Here is a 16,723-nt window from a genome sequence, read left to right as displayed (position 1 = left end):
TTGAAATTAAAGCATTTTACTTTTTTTTCACCCCCAGTTTATTACAGCTTAGATGAAAATTTAAAAAGAGCTGTGCAGAGATTATTTGAACTTTTTGTGTTGCTTTATCTCATTGGATACTTTTGTGTAAATCTTTTGATGGCCTTTACGTGTGTGGAAAATTAAGTTTCTAAGGTGAATAAATTTTGGCAAACAGTTCTTAGAAATCTAATTTTGAGGGCATAATTTATAAGCTTGGGCTTTTTACTGGTACTGCCTTTATCCCTATAGCGTATATTTGTTTCAAAGGGAGAGAAGAAAAACAACTAGCAAAGCAGTAAACTCAAATCTCTACATTACTTGGCTCTGGAATTCTTTCAGATCAATTGTTTTGTTTAAGGAACAAACCCACAACTTTCTGTGTGTTACGTGTGTATTGAGCAATATCTGTATATATTTGTTAGTTCAGCTGAGAACTGGCTCGGCTGCCCTGTGATGCACATACCCTGAGGAGATAAATGCTTTTCATTAGTTCCTCCCACACACTTTTTATTTTGCAGGGAAGCACTTTCTAATTCTAGATCTGGATGCTGCTAATGTTTTGAATCACTCATCATGGTTTTCAGCACTCACTTGTTTTTGCCATTAAATGTACATTATCAGTAATAAAGGTTAATTTCAGAATTCTTTAGCACTCCTCCTTCTTCAAAATAACAAATCCATATAAGTTGTGAAATTTTTAGTTTGCTTCCATGGGACCAACAGGATTTCAGGCAACTTGCTTTGTAAGGGGTCTGTTTTGAGTTCCAGTATAAGTCCCTGGCTTCTACTTCTGCAAACTTCTTCTGTGTTTTGCTTTAGGGTGGGTTTTGTTTGTTTGTTTGTTCTTTTCCTAACGTCTTCCAGCTAAATAACTGGAACTTGTAAAATAGGATATGTGCTGCAGCTGGTTCATTAGGGAGGTTATATTGTCTTCATAACAAGAATGTCAATTAATTTACTCTCAAGTTTTTTGGATGTTTGACTACTTTGACATTAGTTAAGAAAATATCCTAATTAATTCTAAATGTTTGTTTCAGATTTCATGTTTCATCCTCTATTGAGCACCTGCTGCTGAGAGCTGGAAAGTCTACTTAGGGTATGTACAACAGCTAATGATTTCAATTTCACTCAGAGTTTTATTCTGGGTAAAGCAGGTCAAGATGAGATTTTTGTTGTTGTTTCCTTGTAATTGTTGTTGAAAATCCTGATTAACAATGGGTGTTAAAACAGAATTTCTTGGGTTTTTTTTTCCCTGAGCCTCCCTTTTTCTTACAGCCTGTTCCTGGTCCTTCCATCCAGCCTGAGGGTACAGAGGTGGGCAGACCTGTGCAGCAGTTCATTTCTGGTGCATGGGAGAAGTTTGTAAGGTGTTTTCTCACCTATCAAAGCCACTTGGCTGGAAATTGCCTGACCAGTCCCACATGCTGCCTTTGGAGCAAAATGTTAATAATTCTCTATTCTCATGTTCTGCTTTTCTGTAGTACAGAAAATATGTCTTAATAAAGCAGCATCTTTGCTGTAGGGGTACTTGGCATAATATGAAGAGGTTTAGCTGAGAGCAAGAGTAGAAGAGTTACAGCCACAGTGTTCTTTGTATTACAGGAATTTATTTCTGTTCTCCAGAATTTCAGATACCTTGTGACACTCCCCACCCTCACACCCCTCTCCAGTCTCCCAGGGTGAATGCTTATGATGAAAAACTTCAGTTTTACTCCTCAGTGTAGTTGGTATTTCTGACTTCTGCTTTTATTGCTGCTCATATATATGCATGTTTGGAATAGTCTTACATTTGAGTGTGGCTAGAATAACTTGTTGGATTGTTTTTTTTTCTTTGTGGTTTGGTTTCTTCCCTTTCTACAACCTTCCCTGTGGTTGGTGGTTTAGGAGCCTGTATGAGATTTTTTTTTTCCTATTGTTTAGCCTTGGGCAGGTCACAAAAGTCACCTCCTGCTACCTGAAGACCACTTTGGAATCTAATTGTGGATGTGGTTACCCTTATTTAAAACTTTGATATCACCTGGTTTAGAGTCATTAATGTTCTTGCCTGGACTGTGATACACTTGAGAACAAAGGAGATGTGGCTGCTTGCATTTCACATGGAGTAGACCCCTAATGTGACTTTAGATTGTGATCTTGTATCCATATATTCATCTTCAGGAATCAGCAGAGGGTCACTTAGTGTCTACTGACCGTCTGAATTTGCAGGGGTAGATATCTTTATTGTTCAGTAGCTTACTTCTGGATGTTGTCAGCCTTTCTTAAACTTCATTTTTCAAGTTCATGGTGAATAATTACTTCTCCTATCCAATTTCTCCCTTCCCTTTTCTGGTATGGGATGATTGTTTATATTGTGCAGTTAGTTTTTTCCAAGGAATTCCATCTACTCTCACCACTCCAAAGAGCAAGTTTGAATGGTTTAAAAAATAGTAATCTTCTGTTTTGTCACTTAAATTGGAAAAAACACAAAGTATTTCAGCTGGAACCAGTACTGATATTTTTATCAGTTAAAACCAAAATTTGTAGCCTTATGCCTCATGTTAATTCTGACTTATGATTCAGATGGAAACCCAGACACTTGATAAATATGTTCTGGACATGGAAAACTAAAGAGTGTGGGAAATCGAGAAACAAGAAGGGTGGGAGCGAAACATTTTATCATATATAAAGGCCTACAAACCAGATCTGTGATTTCAGGGGGTTTTTAATGCTTCCTTTAATTTTGTTTGACCTTTTGAAAGGAACAGCTCTGACTATCATGATGTCACAAGCGAAAAAGTGCACTTGTATGCTTTGTGAACTGAAGCCATTTGCTCCCTGGAATACGTGGTTCCAAGTGAGTCATATCCTGGTAAAACCAGGACAACAAAGTATTTATTAGTTTGATAGGTAAATATCTTGCAGTACCTGCCTAGATAAGGCTTTATAGAAAACCAGCCCAGTGAATAACAAGGCTGTGAAATATAATGTAGAGTAAGAGGAAACAGTGAAAAATCTTAAATGGAAATGGCAGAAATGGCAAGTACTTCTGACTTGTCAGGTTTATGTTGAAGTCTGGTTTTTTTTTTGTTTTGGCTAGGGATTTGGTAGGAGGAAAGAATCAGTGCTGCTTACTCTTTGAAAGTGGTATTGTATATGCAAGTACTGAAATGACAGTTCCAGTGGAAGTGACCAAAAAAGGTACTGCATCTCTTGCTTATCCAGCTGCTTTATAAACTGTTACTTTGAGTTTTGTATTCATATTGTAAAAAGTCAAGCTGTTACTTGTACGATAGTCTTTTCCTTATATGATCACATCCTTTGTTCCACAGAATCATGACCTGTCTGGTCCCAAAATACCCTTGTGTATTCGTGGCAGTCTTGAACCCATCTTCTTACAGGATGGAGCTTTCCTGTTAAGTGTGCTGTGGTAGTGCTGCCTTCACCCATTCATCTTATGGTTTTATTAGTATTTGTGCTGGATAGAGTCACAGAGCTTAGGATGGAAAGGTTTCCATTTTGGGTCAATGCTCTAACATGCCTATTTTTGCTGAAACATTTAAAATTTGCACTCTGGGCAGATCTCTTGTTGATTTGAAGAGCACCTGAAATCATTTGCCAGTTCTGTATTTAACTCCCCACGTATCAAGGCCATAAAAGAAAAGCAGGAAATAAAATAACTGCTAAGATCATCCAGAATCCCTGAATGCCTGGAGAAGAGGAGGCTCAGGGGGGACCTTACTGACCTCCACAACTCCCTGACAGGCAGGTATAGCCAGGTGGGGTTAGCCTCTTCTCCCAGGTAACAAGGGAGAGGATGAGAGGAAATGGCCTCAAGTTGCATCAAGGGCAGTTTAGATAGGATATTAGGGAAAAAGCTTTCACCAAAAGGGTGATTAAGGATTGGAGAAGGCTGCCCGGAAAAGTGATTGAGTCACAATCCCTGGAAATAGTCAAAAGATGTGTAATGTGACAACTGGGGACATGGTTTAGTGGTGACCTTGGCAGTGCTGGGTTGATGCTTGGACTCAATGGTCTTAGAGGTCTTTTCCAACCAAAATAATTGTATGATTCTCAATTACTGAGTGCAGAAGACATCTGTCAATAGGAAGGGATTATGAACAGCAGTTCTGTTTAGCTTTATAATTCTGACTTATTCCTCAGGCTAGTGTTTGAGAATGAAATTGGTGCATGCATTCTGTAGATAAAAGTAGGTGTAATTTTTCATGTACTTATTGTGTCATTTCAAAGATGCCGGTCAGCCATTGACAGGAGGTGCTGCCTGCATTTCCACCTAAGGAGCAGTTTCCAAAAGATGTTCTCCAGATTCTGTCTCTATTGCAAGTTGACTTCAGGTGCTTTCCTACTTCACGGTTTTATTTCAGGTGGAATTAAACTAGTATTTGATGAGAAACCTTGTTGTGTCCAGCATAACATTTGTTTAAATACAGTATTGCAGATGGAGAAATTAATGTTCCTTTTCATCTCTTATGGTTACAAATACTTTCCTAGTGAAATCTCAAAGATCTGGGTTCTGGTGTATTTTGGATGTCATGCATGTAATTTTGTTTTAATACATTTGGGGCTTTTCTCTTGGTATAAAATTGGTTTCAAAAGATTGCAGTTGGCACTTGAAGGTGTAAAGAACAACCACTCTGTTCTCAAGTGTAAAGCTAATTAATGAATGTTGCTCCTTGCCAGTAAGACCTACATGCTTATAGCTCCTCCTGGCTTCTGGAAGTGGAATTTTGCTGGGCTTCCTGACTGGTCTGTTATTCTGGACTTCTGGGTCATTGGAGAAAGATTTACTTGGCCACGAAGGTTATGATAAACTTCAGCTTCTTCCAGGCAGGCTGGGCTCACACGTGTGTGAGTTCAGTACAGAACATCCTCTTCTCTCTGTCTGGGCACTTCCAAGGGCTCTGTGCTCTGTCTGTGCTGACAGGCACCACCAGGGTTTTAAAAGCAATGAACTTGGATGTAAGGAACACAAACACTCCGTGTGGTGCCTGATGCCTTTCTGAGCTCTGTCCTGGCCTTTGCTCAGCATAGCTGATACTCCTCAGCCTGTCCCCAGAGCAACTGTTGTCTCTTGAAGGGGACTAAGTGGAAATAAATGGGGAAATAAATTTCAGTGTTTTTGATACTCTTCTTCATTGTCTCATCCTTCTGTGGAGTTCAATAAAACTTCAGCCTGTCTGGATTATCTTGGAATATTTTATGGAGATAGAATGAAGTAGAGCTTTAGTCTTCCCTCTGGAGGTGCCAAAGGTCTTCTGTGTACCAAACAAATTATTTGTTTTGGTTGTTAGCCCTCTGGTAAATGTGAATAGGGAAACATAAAGCAGAAAACAAAGTCTGACTCTGTAAATAGTACTGCTTTGTAGTGCAGCTTGGATGGGCCTCTAGTAGCACATTCTGATGATGCCAGGATAGCCATGCAGTGCTGCTGCTGCTCCCTTCCAGGCTGTTTAAATGGCAGATTGAAATAATGATATTCTAGTTACATTTGAAATAATGATATTCCAGTTATTACTTGAGTTAAAGTTTGTGGCTCTGCTTCTTTGAGAACACTTAGCTTGCCCAGTGGTAATGTATAATTGGCCTTTGATCCTGCATCTTGGATAATGGGTTAAGGTCTGTACTGGCTGGTATTTACTGCAGGGAATGAGCTAAAATGTTTCATACTGGCCTAGGAAAGTGTTTTGTTTAAGAATGGTCTTGTTCCAAGATTCATAATATCCTTCTGCTTTTAGAAAAAAATCAGTGATAATGTCCTCCTCACTGCTAGGTGGTAGATTTCTTAACTTACCAGTATGTCCAGATTTCAGATACTTAGTGAATCAACTCCCTATCAACCTTGCATATCCAAATGTGTTACCTTGGTGTTGTAAAAAGAAAACCCGAAGAGAATTTTCTGAAAACATAAAAAGACCAAAATCCAAACCAGGTGGATTTAAATCTTTCCAAGGCTTGAAAATTTCCATTTCTACCTGCAAGACCTAAGCCTTCCAGGCTTCCTGTTCTCTTTTATTGGCAGTGTTTGTTCCTGGTTTAGCATCTCGAGTTGTGGTTGTGGGCAGATTGTAATGAGTGTCCTTAGAAGAGAAGGAACATTAGGGGATATAAATGTACTGACATGTCATCAAATATTTGGAAGAAAAAAAACCAAACTGGCCAGCTTGATATGCAGCAGGACCAGCAAGAGACAACCCAGGGGCTGCCAAGGTTGGTTTGTGTGCTGTGGTAAGGGAAGGATCTGGGTTATTTCCTGGCAGACATTCATGGAGAGCTTCCTCTGAAGGGAAGCAGGCTCAAGTGCACTTCCTGAAACGTGTTTTAATTAGCAGTGCCTGGGAGGCAGGGAATTTCACTCCTGATATTTTAGCCTAGCCTTTATCAGCACTGTACAAAGTGAAACCATTGCTTGTCTTCCTCATATTTGGCACACCCTGTTCACAAGTACCAACATAATACTGCTTTTTTAATTTATTTTCCCCCTTATCTCAGTAGTCCCAATAGAATGACAAAATATTCTGAGTTTAAAAAAGCCCACAAGGATCACTGAGTCAAACTCTAGAGTGAATGCCCCATATGGGGATCAGACCCACAACCTTGGTTTTATCAGCATCAGACCCTGACCAACTGAATCAATAATTCTTGTTCACTTTTGGTTTACTAAACCCTCCCTGTTTTCTCTGCTATAACTGTCTTGCTTGTAATCTCATTTTGTTTATGCAAGGTTGGTTATTCTTGCCTAGTTTTAAAGCTGGTGGAAAATCATGGGATGATGCTGGAAGCCTTTAATGTGACTTCTTTCCTTCTCATGTGTTTCTGAGACACATCAGTTACATGTGAACACCCAGTGTAAAACCTTTCAAATCAGCCTGACTCCCCTTCATGCCTAGATGCCTGTAGATAATTTGGTTTGGTTATTGTCTATTTGTTTGAGATGTTGCATAAGTCTTCCTGATGCATCAGAATTTCTTAGATGCCAATTTCTTTTGAAATGATTGACTTTTTGAAAGAGTGCAGTATTTTCATGTGCTTAAGTTTCATGAAATCCATTTTCAATAACAAGAATTAGCAAAAATAGTGGTTTATTTGTTATGATTTTGTATACTGCCCACACATACTGCTGTCTTGGGTATAGAGACATAGTGTAAAGTATCAGAAGTGATGTGATTTCTTTTCTTTCTTTCTGACTAGTAGCTGTGAATCAATACTCTTTTCCATGGCAAGAAGTAAAGCAGGCAACTTGAGCTCCCTGTCAAGAGTCAGACAAATGCAGCTTGGGCAGCATTTATTTATTAAGGAGGATGAAGAGTACACAAGGAGGCAATAAGAGTCTGTAACTGCACCTGAAAATAATGCATTAAATGAGATGAAATGTTCTGTACCAAGAGAGAGCCTTGGTCACCTGGCAGGAGTTAATAGCTGTTCCAGGTGCCACTGAAAATGCTGCCCTTTAACAACAAATGGAAGGTTTGTTCTTAACAGTCCACTCCCAGCTGTGTTGTGGAAGGTGCAGTCTTTAAACTGCTAACCAGGTTTTCCATTTTAAAAAGGGTCATTGCTTATTTTAGTATTTAGACTCTGCAGAGCAAAAGGGCACATAAAAAGTCACGGTTGTCAACAGGACTCCAAGTTTGGCATTCCAGGTTATTTTTGTATGTATTGTAAGCAGGTGGCTGTGTTGTCATTCCCCTCTTTCAGGATCAGTCTACTCAGCTGAACTTTCAGGACAGGATGGTGAAAGCTTGGCAGAACTGTAGAGGTTTTAAGGTCCAAAGAAATTGGAACAGCTGTAATCATGGAGTTCTTCCTTCAGTCTATTCCTTTACTCTAAATGATCTCTGTTAACAACAATATCCAAAAGGAATGGTAGGATTTTTCTAATATTAATACATGAGTATTATACTTTCTTCTGTTTCTGGAAGTCTTTTTGTGTTATTCTGCTAGTAGTAATATTCTTGGTAATCTAAACTGTATTGTATCCTAGTTATTTTAAACACAGCAATTCAGACTGTATTCCTATGCTTTTGAAGTGACTGATGCTGGCTCTTAAAAATCCCTCTACATATAAATTTGCATTGGACTCTTAATATGGTGAATAATTTACCTTAGAAGCCTCTGCATAATAATTTTTGGTTTGGAAAAAATCCCAAGCAAGCAGGATGTTAATGTGGTGTTAGAGGCTCTCTATTAATCCTCCTTTGATACCTTAAAAAAAATATCCTAGGCACAGGATGTACTTGTATCCAGCCTGAGCCTTGTGCTTCTACTCTGTGCTAAATCCTAAACAGACATGACCCCAAATGAAGGTGGTCACTGAACAGTGATTTCTGCATCCCTTTCTTTTCAGGGGGGAAGGACAGGTTTTTTTGGTGACTTTGTTTTTAATTTGAGGGCCACTTCCTCCAGGAGATCTATGAAGAATAGAACATTTGGTGGTGGTGGTGAAATCTGTGCTTCAGTTCAGAGTTTTCCTTTTGATAAGGTCTGAAGAGGAGCCAAGCCAAAGCTACCTGGAAGATTTTCTTTGGGGATGTGTGTATGTGTGTAGAAACATATGTGGTGTGAAACTTCCACCAGCTACTCTTCAGCTTTTTGAAAGGAAGGGTTAAGGAAGAGCTCCATACTAAATTCCAAGCTTGAGTGACAGAAAAATCACAAGTAATTAATTGTTTTTGTGTTGCTTTTGATAATAAACACTTAGCTTTGAAGACATAACCTAACACAATTTTCCCCCCATAAAGGAGAAAGAAGGACATAAGGGAAACAGTAATTTACATTGCTTATTATCCTGATGGTCTCTGTTTTCATATATCCATATGTCCAAGAAACCTGCACAGAATGCTGCTGCCATCCCTGCAGTATCTGCATACCAGGAGTGTGAGAAATAGGGGTCAGAAGATGCTGGTTTAGCTTTTCTAACTAAAACTCTCACTGAAGATACAAAGAAAATTAGTAACAGCCATATTCAGGGGAGCATCACAGTTTGAAAAAGTAGCTGGAATCTACAAATACAAAGTTAATTTTTCTTTTGCCATCTGATGCTTTTCTGATGAGAGTTCTGCATCCCCTAATTTTTAGTGGGCAAAGTGTGGAAGCACCAAGGTGGGGATCAACTGTTGCGCTGAACTAGATGGCTTTGCAAAGTCACTTCATTCAAATTCCTCACCTGGTTTATATTTTTAAAGAAAACATTTCAACCTCTCAATTTGCATCTGGACTGTGAAATAGTTTTGTCAGAAAAAAACCTAATTTCTATGTTACTTTGATGACCTTGATGGAGTTTGTTGCTTTCCTATGTTCCTCTTTTTTCCTGATTTTTCAAAGTAGTTTTTCAAGAGAAATAAGGATGAACCTGTGGACATGCAGTTTTTAGGAAGGACACAAAGTTTGGCCTCAGGTCTAAAATTTTTATAGTTAATTCTAGAAGAAGACAGAAACTGAACAAAAGGCTGGTTGCTTTTGGGATGGTAGAGCTATTATTTTTCTCAGGACTCTTAAGTGGCAGCAGTGTAGAATTTCTGCAAATTGGACCGATTCATTTAGTCCTGGTTTTCCATGTCTTCAAGAATCCATGTTTTCTATGTAGCTGATCTGATGACTAATTGAGGTCACACACAGTCTGCTCAGGAAATCCTGGTAACTTTGCATTTTCTTATTTTCACAGTTCTCTTGTATCATTGAAATTGCCTAAAATGTGTTTTGAAGCAAGGACATGCCTTGATTTGCCCACTGTGTCTCAAATTTCTGAAGAATGCAGAAATGTGAAGGAGGGATGGAGTCACGGATGTGAACAGCCCAAGGACAAGAAAACCTTTCCAGTCCTATGATATTCCTTGTGGTAGAAAGAGAAATATGCAGGAAGAATATGGGTTTGGATGATGCAAATAATGTTACACATGAACCGTTTGTAACTTAAATGGGGTGATTGTTCACAAATTTTTGTTAAAATCAGGGAGCATTAAAAGAAATCACATTGAAATATCCATCTATAATTGCTGAGGCTGTTGGTAGTGTGTGTTGGTATTTATTTCATTTTGTGGATTATAATATATACTTTGTACATAGTTTCTGATACATTTTTAACTCCTACACTGTCTGCAAATTAAATATTGATTTGTGCATTGCTGGGTTTTGAGCTTCAAAGCACTTCTGAGTTGTGGTTAATTGATCCTCAACTCCAAACTAACACATGGCGGTTCTGAGACCAAGGCATCTGAATTTCAAATTACTGTATGTTCTACACACATGGTTCATGTATTTAACCAGTTTCACAAACTTAAGATTAACTAGTTCTGCTGTGCAATTTGCTCTTTGAAATGCCTGTAAATATGAATGGAAAATAAGGATAGAACAAAGTAAGAAACAAGCTACTCCTGGCAAGTTTTCTAATGCAGGAGTAATTTCATTTGCATATAAAATATTTGAAAATTCCACTCTCTTGCCATTGACACTGTCCATCTCGTGTCATTCAGTTTCCCAAAGCCTCCAAAAGACCTCAGTTTTTCTGGAACCTTCAGTCACAAATGTCAGTATTTAGGCAGTAATCCGGGCTGCAAATCTAGTCCATGAATGTAGTCCGTGAATTCCCAATATAGATTTCCACTCGCTTATTCTCAAAACTTAATACACAGGAATTAAGTAAATTTCATCATCTGTCATGTGTTTTTCAAATGATAGGATTTTGTCCCTAAAAATAATTTTTTGTGGCTGCTGTCTGAGGCCATATGAGTTGTTTCTAATGTTTTATGCTACTTTAAAGTATTTGGGTGTGTGTTAATTTGGTTTTTAATAATGTTACAGTTGGCCAAAGGACAGTAGATCTAGCAAGCCAGCTCCATCAACCAGCAGTTTGTAAGGAGACAAAGATGTCCATGATCTGTGTGGAAGGGAGCATCTTTGAAACTGTTTTGTGGAAAAAAGTCTGTATTTGCTTACCCTCACTGCAAAACCCAACATATTTGCATTTCAAATGAATACAGTTTTAGGGTTTGGAATAGAGGCCAAGCAGACAATGGAGAGTCAAATCCTGTGGAACTTGAAGTCCTGGAAGAATGAAGTCAGTCCTCAGTTTCTCAGTCTGTCTTGGTATTTTTGTACTTTGAGGAAGACACAGGGGAGTTGGAACTTTATAAATATTAGTATTAACTTCTTCAAAAGCCAAACTTTTCAGAAATGGACATTCTGGATGTAGGGCACTTCAGAAAGGTGAAGCTCAGGGGTTTTTTGTGTTTAAATACTTTGAGAAGAACTTTTGGGTTGAGTCATGGCAAAGTCATGCTGTCTGCCCAGCCCCAAAGCTGCACTTCATGATTTTTGGAACATTGTCTCATTAATTTATAGACTTCAAACTTTAGAGCTGTAGGTAATTACCAAACTTGTTGACATTGTCTAATGTCTACAGACAGATGTGACAATGTCTTTATTAGAAAAGCCTGTGTGGGGAAAAACCTGAAATCCTTTTTGCTGTTGTTTTTTCTGAGGTGAACTAAATGAGTGTTTTACACTGAGGTCATACCTCACTGGGTTATGCCTTCTAGTTAGTGTCTGTTCTCTGTCCGAGGTGCTTTGGACCAGATGAAGTCCTTGTTCCCTGCACAGAAACTCCCTTGGACAGGATGAAACCTCTGCAGCTCACCACCCCTGATATCCCACTTGCCCTCTGTGTTGGTTTTGCTTGGCCCAGTTTTTGGTAGTGGGTTGGCCACAAAGGTGGCTCCTGCGAGAAGCTGCTGGCAGCTTTCACCATAGTCCAGCAGAGCCAATCCCTGATGGCTCTGAAGATGATGGACATGCAACTGGCCAAGCCTGGGCCAGTTAGAGATGGTGGTAATGCCTCTGTGATAACACATTTAAGATGAAATCAAAACAATGGGTGCACGCAGTTCTTTTTAGCCAGAGAAGGAGGAGGTGAGAATATGTGAGGGAAAACAACATGGAGACACTAAGGTCAGTGGAGAAGGAGGGGACAAGGTGCTCCAGGCACCGGAGCCGATAATCCTCTGCCAGCTGTGGTGAGGACCATGGGGGGAGCAGGTTGTCCCCCTGCAGCCCATGGGGGATGCAGAGATCCACTCACAGCCCATGGGGAGGTGCCCATGTTGGAGCAAGTGGATGCCTGGAGGAGGCTGTGGTCAGTGGAGTCCCAGTGGAGAGAGAGGCCTTGCTCCCTAGATGGACCAGCCTGGCCTCAGAGGTCTGCACTGCATGGACAAGGGGCCCAAACTGCAGCTGGTTTGGGAGGACTGTCTGTCTGTGGGAGGAGCTCCTGTTGCAGCAGGTTCTGCAGTGGACTGCTGCTCATGAGATTTGGATTCACACTGGAAGAGTTCACGGAGAGCTGCCTCCCGTGGGAGGGATCCCACAGCTATGTAGGAGGACGACTCTCCCTGAGCAGATCCTGGTGATGAACTGACCTAAACCCCACACCCTGTGCTGTTAGTAGGAAGGAGGGATGGGATGGGGGTGGGAACAGTGGTTTGGGGTTTTTTTTCTCCCCTCTCCTCTTCCCAGCTGTGGCAGGGGAGAGCTAGTGAGCAGATGTCCTGGGTGCCTGGCATTTGGCTAACGTGCTAAACCTCTCTCTATGGTTGTGTTAATGACAATCTGTCTGTTGTTACCTTTGGTTTCCTTGATAATGAGGCTTGTGCTGCTTGCCATCTCTCTGTTATCCTCTCCTCCATAATTTTTTAGCCATGAGTTTTAGCCATGAGCATGTTAGCCAAACTCTGCACAGAGGCTGAAGCTTCAAACCACAGCTGAACAGAGCTGCTGATTTCAGGCTGCCAACAGCAGCGTTCACACCCAGGATCATGGAATCACTTAGGTTGGAAAAGACCTCCGAGATCATCAGCTGCAGAGGTCTTTTCCAACCTAGATGATTCTGTGATTTCCCCTTGGATGTCCCTCAAATCTGGGATACTTGGAACTTTGAACCTTCCAGAGCACTGTGAAGGGGTTGGGGAGTCAGGTGAGTTTCATGAGCTCTGCTGGCTTTGGGATAAAAGGGCCACAATGATGCTGGTGGTGTTTTCTCCTTCCTTAAAGGTGTTCTGAACACTGCCATGGTGTTGAATATATGGGGGGGTTGGTAAATAATGCTTTATTAATCTATTCAGAAAATTTTCTCAATTTTAAGTTTGGCATTACACAACAATGTATTGTAGTGTTTTGATATTTTAAGAAGGTAAACTTGTGTTGGTGGTGAGGCACTGGCAGAGCTTGCTCAGAGAAGCTGTGGATGCTCCACCCTGGAAGTGTCCAAGACCAGGTTGGTTGGGACTTGAAGCAGCCTGGGATAGTGGAAGGTGTCTCTGCCTGTGGTGGATGGGTTGGAACTTCAGTGACCTTTAAATGTCCCTTCCAGCCCAAGCCATTCTGTGATTCCAGCCTTGTTGGGTTACTGGGGAATGCTGGAGCCATCTGACAGACCTAATCCAGCCAGATCTGCTCCAGGGGCCTGAGAAGTTCAGAGGTCACAGTTGCCTAGTTTACCCCAAATTCTTCTAGAGGATTTCTGTGGGTTTTTTTTCTTGGCTATAAAGACACGCTTCATAGGTTTCCTTCTGGCCTCGTGAGTTTTGTTACTCTGTGATTCAGGAATTGGGGGGAAAAGGAGATAAATGGATTTAGTTAAATTGCATTGATGTGGCAGCAGAGTTAACATCCCTGCCACTTGGCTGAAAATAATTCTTTGGTCCTTTGAGCTTCCTGTGGTTTGCTCTGAGCTTTCAGTGTCTCGTTATTAAGAACTTGTGCATGTCTTCTTCTGTGGGGCTGCAGCAGACAAATTCAAGTAGAAATTATTCCAACTGTAATTCTATGGCAAGTTGTTTGCATATGCAGCCTGAAATTGCTTTGTACTGTCACAAATGCTTAGTGTGCAGGATGACGAAATAAATATTAACTGTACCAGAGCTGACACTGGTGTAAGTACACACTGCAGTTCTCTAATTTGATTTCTTTCCTCATATCAATGAAAAAAGTGTGCTGAAGTTCCTGAAATACTGACGTCCTAGTGCAGTACCTGCCTGATTTTGTGCCAGAATTACTTTAATGTATTCAAGCAAATTTAGGTTCACATCCACTCTGATTAGATCTTGAAGGGCTTGAAGATGAGTCTCTTTAATAGTTATTGGAAATTTGAATAAGGTTTTTAATTTGGACCATTTTCTTTCTCATATATGACTCAAGCTTGAACACAAACGATATTTTTCAGGGTTAGACTTATGACAGGTTCAGGAGCAATTGGAGAGGGAAGATTGGGGAAGTGGAGACCTTGATGAACTCAATGTTTTTTCAATATTTTAATTTAAAAATTTTAATAAGCATTGCATATGTATTCTGCACATTCTGTGAGACACAAGATATAGTTCCAATGTATGCTAAATAATTTAGTGTGCTCGGGGTACCTGACACTTCATACATGATGAATTGAAAACCAGATCACAGAGTAATTAAAAAATGTTCACCTTCTTCATATTACTGAGGTTGGAAGTGCATGAAGCAACTGTCAGTTCAGCTCTGGATCATCATTGTGACTAAGTTGCGTTCTTTGTTCTCACTCTGGTGGGATTCAGTAGCATCTGACTTTGTCCAAGTTTGGATCAGAAGCAGAGAAAGCTGGATAGGTTTCTTTTTGCTCATCTTCCTTGCTTCCATGCCCAATGAATGATCAGAAATGGACAAGCTTTTTAGAGAATAATCCTCAAATAATATATCCTTGTATGAAAGAACAGAAGAGGTGAGCTGGTGATTTTTTTTCATCCTTGTGAAATGGTGGGGCAACAAATAAGCTTTTAAAGTTCTTCAGTTTAACGTTTTTCTTGGTTTAGGCTTTATTACTGTTGTTGTCCTTTCTTATGGATTATACTGTGGTACAAAAGATTTACGTTTTTCTGCCTCCCAGCTCTCATTGCTGAGGCAAAAGCCACATTTATACTGTACACTTCTTTGTGGTCTTGAATTCTTATCTTTGTGCAGAAAATTTTTGTTCACTGAGTCCAGCCTACACAGGGCTGTAGCAAATATGCTTATATAATTAGGATATTTGTGGCTCCTTTCTGTTTATTCTTAAAGGACTGCATCATGATTTCCTTTATGCTCCAGCTAGCTTGGTTTGCTGATAAGGAATTGTTACACATCAGCAGGGTAGGTATTCACCATTAGTACTGCATTTTATGTATCAACAAAGCAAGTTGTAGTAAGATGTAATTGTACAAGTGTATACACGATGTAATCCCTTGACATAAATGGAAAAAGCTGTTACTGAAATATTTGTACTTTTCAGTTGAAGTAGTGTTGTTTCTTAACATCAGCAGGAATAGTAAATTTCAGACTGTTTTAACTGTAGATGCATTTTGTATTTGATTTTCCTTTTCTAAGAAGTCATGTCTAGGTACAAAATCATGATAGCTTTAAAATCTATTTCAAATAAACTTGTAATACTCTACTTAAATACTTACAAGGCAAGTCAGAATTTCTGAGGGACTTAGTGGTTCTTAGCTAAGGAAGTAATGAGTGTGCTTTGTGAGCAGCATGCTGTCAGGATTCCTCTCCCTGCCGCTGCCCTTAAAATTGGCTTGTTAGTTATTTATGAGGAAAATTGGTTTGACAGCCCTGAAGGCAGAAGTGTTCCATTCACAGTACAAGTAGTGCTCTCATGCCATGGCCCTGGCCATTGGATGAGAGGAGCTGCTTCTTGGATAACCAGCTCCAGCCCTGGGACTATCTGGGTGCCTCACTCTCTGGGGCTGAACTGTGGATGTGTCTCCTGCAATGGTGTTATCTTGGAGCTTCAGACTGTCTGCATGGACCTCTAAACATCCTCATACAGCTGATTTCTGTTGCTGTCTTTTCACCTTCTGTGGATAATATAACTAGTTTAAATTGAATTTTGAGTAGGGGTGCAGGCTGTTTGTTATCTCATCCAGGACATCAAGGACCTGGATCTAGAATAGGTTCTGTTCTGAACCTTTATCCAACCTGGCTTTGGCCAGGAGCCTGCACAAGAGGTGTGAAGTGTATATAAACCAAAACTTTTGCTGTCTTTGCTGTCCTTGTTACTTCTCCCTACTGTCTGTGGAGTTTGTCAACACTAAACAAAATAGTATTTTAGGAGATCTGACTTTCAAAATCACAGTCATGGCTTGTGTAGGAAGCATGACTTGGGTTAGCTGCTGGAGGGTAATTGCAGCATTAACTAAAACCCACAGCTTTTAGACTTAGCCTTTATAGCATATCTAATATTTATCTGCCACCCAACATGTAATGAATCTTAAATCTTTCTGCAAGTATTTCTGGTGGTCTTAATCTGTTTCATGCCAGAGGCAGGGAGAAATAATGCTTTCAATTTTGTCAAATTAAGTTTTTACTGTGCATTAAATTGATTAAATAGAGCAGCAGATTAAGGCGAAAAATACTATCTTAAATTGCAATTCAGGGCTGATAGAATCTTAATGATGCCAAGCTGAAATTTTTCAGTGGGTTTGTGGAAATGAGAATCCATTAATCATACGCGCTCGACTTCACTTGGTGCCGAATTGGAAACAAACTATTTGCCTTGTTCCCTTTGCTGAGATGAGTAATGGCCGAGCTGGGAAAGCGAAGCCAACAGGATGTGGAAGCTGCACGTGTGTTGTGTTCTGTCAAACCAACTGGGTCTCCTGTTTGATCAGGTTGTTGCAGAGAACAGACATGTTGGGGAGTTTCC

At 40.1% G+C, this 16,723-nt stretch overlaps 1 protein-coding gene across 4 annotated transcripts in view; it reads left to right on the top strand.

Annotated features, from left to right (window-relative positions):
- PTK2 (protein tyrosine kinase 2) overlaps positions 1 to 16,723 on the top strand; it is a 189,474-nt gene that overhangs the window by 13,112 nt on the left and 159,639 nt on the right. For 3 of the 4 annotated variants that reach the window (XM_085053658.1, XM_085053655.1, XM_085053656.1), the window contains exon 2: positions 1,059 to 1,117. The exons of the other annotated variant lie outside the window; for it this stretch is intronic. The gene's annotated coding sequence lies outside the window, so the exon portion shown is untranslated. The remainder of the gene's footprint in view (positions 1 to 1,058; positions 1,118 to 16,723) is intronic. 4 annotated transcript variants of the gene reach the window in all.

This window comes from Lichenostomus cassidix, chromosome 2 (assembly GCF_008360975.1).
Source record: "Lichenostomus cassidix isolate B80296 chromosome 2, HeHo_3.0, whole genome shotgun sequence".
NCBI lineage: Eukaryota > Metazoa > Chordata > Aves > Passeriformes > Meliphagidae > Lichenostomus > Lichenostomus cassidix.
Note: the sequence above shows the minus strand (reverse complement) of the source record. Positions and strands in the feature narration are given on the sequence as shown.